Below are 8320 nucleotides of genomic sequence, written 5' to 3'. Positions count from 1 at the left end.
ACTTCTTCTTAGACCCTGCAAATCAGATTAAATGTGAAAACCACATCCTGTATCAAGGACCCAAGAAATAACATGTGATGAGTTGTTAGATTGAATAGTATAAATACCTGCGAAGGTGGGCTTTATCTTCCCATCCTTGATGTCCTGCAGATACTTCGGGCAACTTCGTTCCCAGTGCCCTTTGTCCTGACAGTAGAAGCACTCTGCATCCTTCGGAATGGAAGAGGGAGTAGCAGAACCACCTTTGGTCCCACTAGAAGAGGATCCATCATGAGACTTTCCCTTGTGGCTCTTAGAAGGAGCCTTCCTCTTCTTCCCTTTTCATTGTCCAATTGCCAAGACAGGGGCAGAAACAGTAGGAGTAGATGACACAGACTTGCCTTTCAAACTACTCTCAGCGGTTCGTAAAGGCCCTGGAGCTTGCTCAGAGTGACCTCCTCCTTGTTCATATGATAGGTCATACGAAACTGATCATAACAGGGAGGCAAAGAGTGTAAGATAATATATATGGCTAACTCTTCGTCTAAGTTTACATTTAACTTCAACAAGCGGTCCACAAATCTCTGCATCTTCTGTAAGTGGGCAGTGATGGACTCTCCATCCTTCATCTTTGTAGTAATCATGGAGCGATGATTTCGTACCTTTCCTGCCTCGCACTTTGATGGTACCTTTCCATCAAATATTGGTGTATCTCGTAAGGATAGTAGTCCTCGTAGGACTTTTGGAGTTCGGCAGTCATGGTCGCAAGCATGATACACGACACCTTTGTCACGTCCCTCTCATGAGCATCATATTGAGCAATTTGCTTAGGAGTAGCAGTGTCGTGGTCAATATCTTTCAACTCCTTGTCGAGAACATACTCCTTGTCCTCGTAGCGGGTGACCATGAGAATGTTGCGAATCCAATCGTTAAAATTGGATCCATCAAAGATCACCCTCCCACACAAGTTCACGAGGGAGAAAGAGCCAGAAGGGTTGGAGCCTGAAGCGTTGTTGTTTGAAGTAGACATCTGAAAAAGAGAAGAGACAAAGTTTAGATTAGATAAGAATCCCCAATTTAACACCCAAATGAAAATTTAGGGCTAGGACCCAACACAATTATTTACAATTCAGAAAAGGGATGCCGTAATCTAATTGCAAATAATTTGAAGGTAGGTAAATGACGATTTACTAATTTCCACCTTAAAAACGAAAAAGAATATTAAGTCTTAAATGAATTGAAACTCCTATATTCTTTTGAGATTCATTCAACTTTTCAATGGCATGTTTAAATATTGATTATGCCCTTCAAGTTTGTGACTAGGATACCGAAGATCACAAACAAGGTGTGAATAACCATGCAAATGTGCTTGGTACTCTCGATGTCATTTATCACCTAATCAATGTGTCGGTTAACCACACACGCTCCATTAATATATGATAAACATCGAGCTACCCTTTGCCACCTTTGTTAGTCCCAAATTAGTGTGCCGGTTAGCCACACACGCTCCACTAACGACTTGGCATGGTGCAAAGTGCAATTTCATGGAATATCATCATTTTCACATTTTTCCTAAAGTAACTAAGATTGAGAATTTATGAAAACATTTAGTTACTTTATAAAATCATTATACTTATTAATGAGGAATTAGTTTGTCCTATCCTACCCGTTCGGCTAACGACCCTCCACTAGTCAAGAGTGCGGTGGGTAAGAGTGGATACCCAATGGCGGTCATTTTACAGGCTGATTCCTTAAACACCCCTTATAGACCAACTTCGTGAATGAAGCCTACTAACGGTAAGACTGACTTTATACATATATATAATTATTAATCTTTTAATATTATAATAGTATAAGGGTTGAATTTTAAACTTTTAAAACTCTAGGGTTTAGAATTTAAATATTTCAAAATTAAAACTTTTTAATCAAAATTTAAATTCCAAAACTTGAGGGAAAGTTTTGAAAATTTTCAAAACCTTCTAGATCAAATTAAAAATAATTTAGTTTATCAAATAATTTGTCATTATCTAAATTTGACCTAATTCAATTTATGGCAAGATAATTCACATCAAATAATACAAATAATTATCTTTATCATATAAACTAATAATTATCTTATAGTTTGACAATTATCTTCTAATTGGATGGAGATAATCATTACAATATAATAAAATTCGAGTTTTATCAGTCAAAAACATTTTTGGTAATTATCTCAATCCAATTCTGGTTAAAATCCCGAAAAATCTGCCAACTGACGAGCTGACTCGTCGAGTTAAACTTTGGACTCGTCGAGTAGCCCTGACTCGTCGAGTTCATCAGAGGACTCGTCGTGTCCATGCAGTAGATTCAGATTTTCGACTTTTTCAGCTAAGAACAATTAAGCTATGCATCAAATACAATAGAAAAACGACCTAGGCTCTGATACCACTGATGGGTTTTGAGAATTACATCATTCCTATGGTGCACATGCAACCCTAAAGCTTTGGATCTAGGCTTTCGCTAATTGTACATGCAATAATAATCATCCAAAGCTATAACCCTAAACTAGCATGCATAAATCAAAATTTGTATCTAATACAAAGATAGAATGTTACCTTTCAATTGCAGCTTGCTTGATCTTCAACCTTTGAGAACTTAGCACTTCAAATGCGATGCCTATAATAGATCACAAACACCAAAAGCAAGTTGGAAGAATATGAGAGAGAGGACAGGGATCACAATTTCAGCTGGTACTCTTCTTAGGGTTCAAGTGCCGAAAATGGGAGTCACAAGGGTTCCTTATATAGCCGAGCTGCTAGGGTTTCAGTCAAAACCCTAATCCAGTTGCTTAGTCCTTAAGTAGCCCATAGGATCCTTCCAGAAGGCCCCTTGGACGAATTCTATGTGGACTCTCACATGAATTTCGTCTATGCTTCCTTATGGACCCTAAGCCCAACTTTGTAACTATCTTATAATTACAATACTAGTCCCCTTAATTTAATTAATCTCATTTGACCACAAAATTAATTCTCGACCAATATTAATTAAATAATATGATTTCTATTTTAATATATTATTCCTATAATATATTAATAAATCATAATTAACCTCTTTCTCCATAATTCATCCAGTCAAGTTGCTATGGTGAAGGCAACCCAAAAGGACCATGCTACTATCGGGTCAAGTACATACCAAATATAGTTATGGGATTAGACATCTAATCCAACAGTAGTTGACACAATCATAAGTGTTTTATGCATCTTTAAGCTAGAATCTCCATGTTTACACACTCGTTTTTCGTGTGCTAGCATCCTAGAACACCAACATCTTCAAGAAGCCCTTCAAGCTCAAAGCTAGGCTCGAAATCTTCTTCACTCTCCTCCCTACCACACACGAAGTAACCAAGGTGAGCTTCATACCCCCATTATTTCGAGTTTTCATGTTTTTAGGGGGGGGGGGGAATACAAGTCAAAACATGTTTATCTATGGATACTTGCTAGTTTCATCTTTATTATTTGAATGTGAACTAGTACATGCATAAGATATGGTTAACACTACTTTATCTACCCAAAAATCGTGATTATGAGTTTGGTATGCCAAGATATTGAAAATATGAGTTGTAAAAACTACAAGTTTTGGTAATTTTTTCTAAAAATAGCTTTTCTAGTGAAGATGGTCATATTTTAGTCATCACTGTTTAGGTGGGTCAAAACCCAAGAATATTATGCATTAACAACATCTAGTACTACTAGACAAGATTTCAACTCGACATTTATATAAAGTTTATATAAATGGTTTACACAAAAATATACAAGGCAAATTATTGATAGTATAATTTGTGTGTCATAAAATTCATGTCATAAGTTTTCAAAGAGTGCAATTACTTTATTATACAAGAAAAAGGGAGTTGTAGTTCACGTAAATCCGTTAATGCTCTAGTGAAACAGATTCGCTTCACCGTACCTACTTAGCGTACACTCCAAGTTTTGCATTATAACCAGAGTCTCCTGGAGGGAGAGTAAAATAGTTGTGTATAGATCTATACGGGGATTGACAACCCCATACCTGAGCTGTTCGCTACAGCTAGACGGGCCAGTCTAGGGTGACAAATATCTTACCGATTCCGACACCTGAAGAACGTCGTACAGACATAACAATCACATTAAGTATGGTTATAATAACTCACATAGGGATTAACAATATTATCTTGGTTTACGGGAAGCTTACACTTCACCGGTTTTATAAAATATAAAACCACATACCATTTTCAATACTCTATTGGTTACATGTCTGGTTTTAGGTTTTAAAACTACAGTTTTCATACATCAGAAAATATTGGATTTTCTGGGAGCATATATTTTACAGATACAAGGAACAGAAGCAAAGAACATGTATTCATACATTTTTAGTCTTTGGTGTAAGACCTACAACTCATTTTATGGAAAAATATCGGATTTTTCTGGAGATATACAAACCATTTCTAAACAAAGCAGATACAAACCTTTTCATACAAATATGCTTATGAACTCACCAACTTTTTAGTTGACGCTTTTCAAAATGACTTGTATTCTCAGGGAGCCAGTAACAGGTAGTCAACTCTGTTTTGAGATCAAGTGATGCAACATTATGGAATTTTACTTTTTGTCGCTTTTGTGTAACTTCTGAACAAGTACAATATGTAAACTATGTAAGTTTGTATTCTCAATGTATGCTGCTTGGGTTGTTATGTTTCATTTATATTCAATTGTTATGATACTATACAATGACGTCATCCGCCCCTAGACGTTTTCGCCGTCCTGGTTCGGGGGTGTGACAGTTAGGGTTTTTGGCAGAACTCGAGGTGTCTTTTTAATATCGTGTTGCATGTCACGTCATTAAGTATCGGTGCAGTTAAGTATTGGCAGCGATGCGATGATGGTTGAGCTTAAAACCTTATATCTCGGGATTTGATCCATATCTAAGCAATGCATTGATTAGGGTTTGTTCTTATCTCAACATCCAACTCTCTGAAACTAAACCCTAGCCTTTCCCTTATGCATGTGAAGAACCTTGTGGATTTTGTGTGTTTTATAAAGGAGAAGTGGATTGTGGATATTGAAGGATTAGTTTGTTGTTGAATTCCCACCTTCTAGAACCTTTATATGTTCTTTAAGTCGTAAAGTTTCTTGTTTTTCTCATTTACATGCATAGATTTAGGTGTAAAGTGAGGTTTTGGTCCCTTTTAGTGTTTTCCTTTGAAGTTCTTGAAGTTTGGAGAACTCCATAACTTTAGGCTTGGTCTTGGATGATTTCTAGACCATAAAAGTTGTGTTAAATGCTTATTTTAACTCCTTTGTTGTTATGAAAACGATTCAAACCACTTTTGGACATATAAAGGAGTTAGGGTTTGAGTTTTGAGCATTAATTGGGTGGTGAATGGATAAAGTTGGAAAATTTATCCATTAAGTCCTTCAGAAGAATCAGATCTGAAGTTTTGAACGTTGGACTTAAGCGTTTGTGAGCTTAATGAAAAGTAGGTTTAACAACGTAAACCACAACGCGACTGTTAGCGGTGTCGCGACGCGAGTTATGGTGGCCAATTATGACTATTTTGTCACTTAGTGATCGCGACGCAACCAGGATAGTAGTCGCGATGTGGGGTCGTTAACCATTGTGTAACATTCTGACGATGAGGTATTTTCAATTTTAACCCTAAGTATGAAGAATTATTGCATTTTGGCCCTTGTGCATGAGAAAGCTTGCAAAATGGCCCATAGTGGCATTTTTGTAATTTTGGGGCGAGCTCACGTACGCGGGGCGTACGTGCATGATTCCCAAACCCTAATTTTTAGAGTTTGCACCCTATTTAAATATTCTTGAGTCCTTAACCTACCTTCTTTCATCAGCGTCCAACTTGCCTTCGTCCCCAAATAAACTCTAATCCACTTTTGAGCACTATTGAGCTTTGTGTGTGTGTATGAATGGAAAAAGAAACCGAACCCGATGGTGAAAACCGAAATTTTTAGAGTTTGGACCCTATTTAAATATTCTTGAGTCCTTAACCTACCTTCTTTCATCAGCCTCCAACTTGCCTTCGTCCCCAAATAAACCCTAATCCATTTTTGAGCACTATTGAGCTTTGTGTGTATATGAATGGAAAAAGAAACCGAACCCGATGGTGAAAACCGAAAACCGACATATTAGGGTCGGGTGTGGGGTCAGATAATCGGGGTCGGGATCGGGTTTGGTATGCTTTTAGAAATTTTTGCGGGTTCGGTTACGGGGATGGTAAACATAATACCCGCCCCGATTACCTGAAACCTTATACCTAAAACCGTTCATATGATTATATATATATATATATATATATATATATATATATATATATATATACATATATATATATATATATATATATATATATATATATATATATATATATATATATTCCCCGAGTTATCTTCTTTGCTGTGAACGATTTGAAGATAATTTCTTGAGATAGCTTCCTGTTTTATTTGTAATGCTAGTTTTTTGTCATTTTTTTATTCATAGTACTTAGAGTAATAGTGATATTATGATTTATGAATGCTAGTGTCTTTATTGCTTTTTTGCCACTAGTAACCACTTATGTATCACAACAAATACATCTCTCTTAATGGTTTTATACATTATCAAAATTATTCTGAATATTAATTTATGCTTGCATTACTAAGTCTATTGGTTTTGTATTCTCATTGCATCAAAGTTATTCTTAATTTGAATGTTAAATAGGGATCTCCGTTATCCCGTTGGGATACTCGCAGACCCCAACTCGACATTGCTGATGTGTACTCGGCAATCACCACGCCGCGAACTCGACATGCTGAGTTCGGAACCCCAACTCGATATTGGTATGCCGAATTCTCTTCTTCTTCCTCTCTTCTTCCCCCTCACCCACACCCTCTATTCTTCTATCTCACTTTCCCCATCTTTCTTTCTTGCTTTGGCTGATGTGGAGTTGAGGCACATGCAACATGACTCCCCCAACCTAACAACAAATTTAGACGATAACTAGTCTAGGGACATATGATGCAAGATGTGAAAACCACAGCAGCCATATCAACTTTTGAATATTTGGATGAAATGTGTAATTTTATGCAAACCAAAGTATGCAAAAACATAAATTTGAAAAGGTCAATTGATGTGATGATAAAGATCGGAATGTGACGTGGGTGAATCAAGGTCGTACGATTACAATATGGTTTTGGGGGTGCATGTCAGTATGAGAGGACTCCTCGTATCAGAAGTTGGTACCCTCCATACCGTATATTTTGTTTTCTTTTCGTATCACATCAAACATTTTACCATTCAAATAATGTATATTTTTAAAAAATAAAATTTTTATTTAGAAAAAGATATTTTGAAACTAATATTAAGAGTTTATATTTAATGGGTTTTTATTCATTTATAAAAATAAACTTACATATTTTTATCAAATTATGTAACGGTTTTTTTCCTTTATTTTTACATGTTTTGTTGTAAATAAAATATAAATTTATCGTATAAATAATTCAGTAGGAAATCTAATATAATTTATGATATAGGTTGATAAAAAACATATAAATACATTATATAATTGAGCAATCAACTCAATTTTCAAGATACTGGTGTCCTAAAATATGAACTCTCTCTCTCTCTCTATATATATATATATATATATATATATATATATATATATATATATATATATATATATATATATATATATATATATTGTTTTCAATAAGACTTAACCCTTAAATTTAGTTTAAAAACATATGTTAAATCAAATATCATTTGATTTATAATAAAATTAAGGTGGTACTATACTTACACTCATTCTCATAAGTTATCAAATTATAAGGATATACACATTATTCTACTCACAAAGGGTATACAAACAATTTGAGGGATATGTATGTAATTACCATAAAATTAACTATAGTATTTGAATATTTAATATATGATTATCAACTTTATGAAAGACAAATGGCATCGTAAACATGGAAGACCGAAAACGTTTTATTAACAAACTGTGATTTATTTATTTTTTAATTTGGAAAAGATGGGTATTTGGTTTGACATCAATTATCTAATAATTATACTTTAAAACTATTGTTTAAAAACAGATTGTGATATAATTGTCTCATTATTTATGAGTTTTTTTTATGTAACTCATTACTTATGAGTTAAAGAATTAATTTTAACTAGCGTTATAAAAGTAATTATCTGAAGGGCAAAAGAAAATCTAATTTATTTTAAACTAATAACAAGAAAAAATAAATATTAATTTTGTACCTTTGAAAAACTTCTTATCATGGAAACATAGATTATATGAGTTTTTATCTATAAAATATGTTTTTCT

Source organism: Lactuca virosa, chromosome 6 (genome assembly GCF_052849685.1).
Source record: "Lactuca virosa cultivar CGN04683 chromosome 6, Lactuca_virosa_CGN04683_v6, whole genome shotgun sequence".
Lineage (NCBI taxonomy): Eukaryota > Viridiplantae > Streptophyta > Magnoliopsida > Asterales > Asteraceae > Lactuca > Lactuca virosa.
This window is presented reverse-complemented; position numbering follows the sequence as displayed.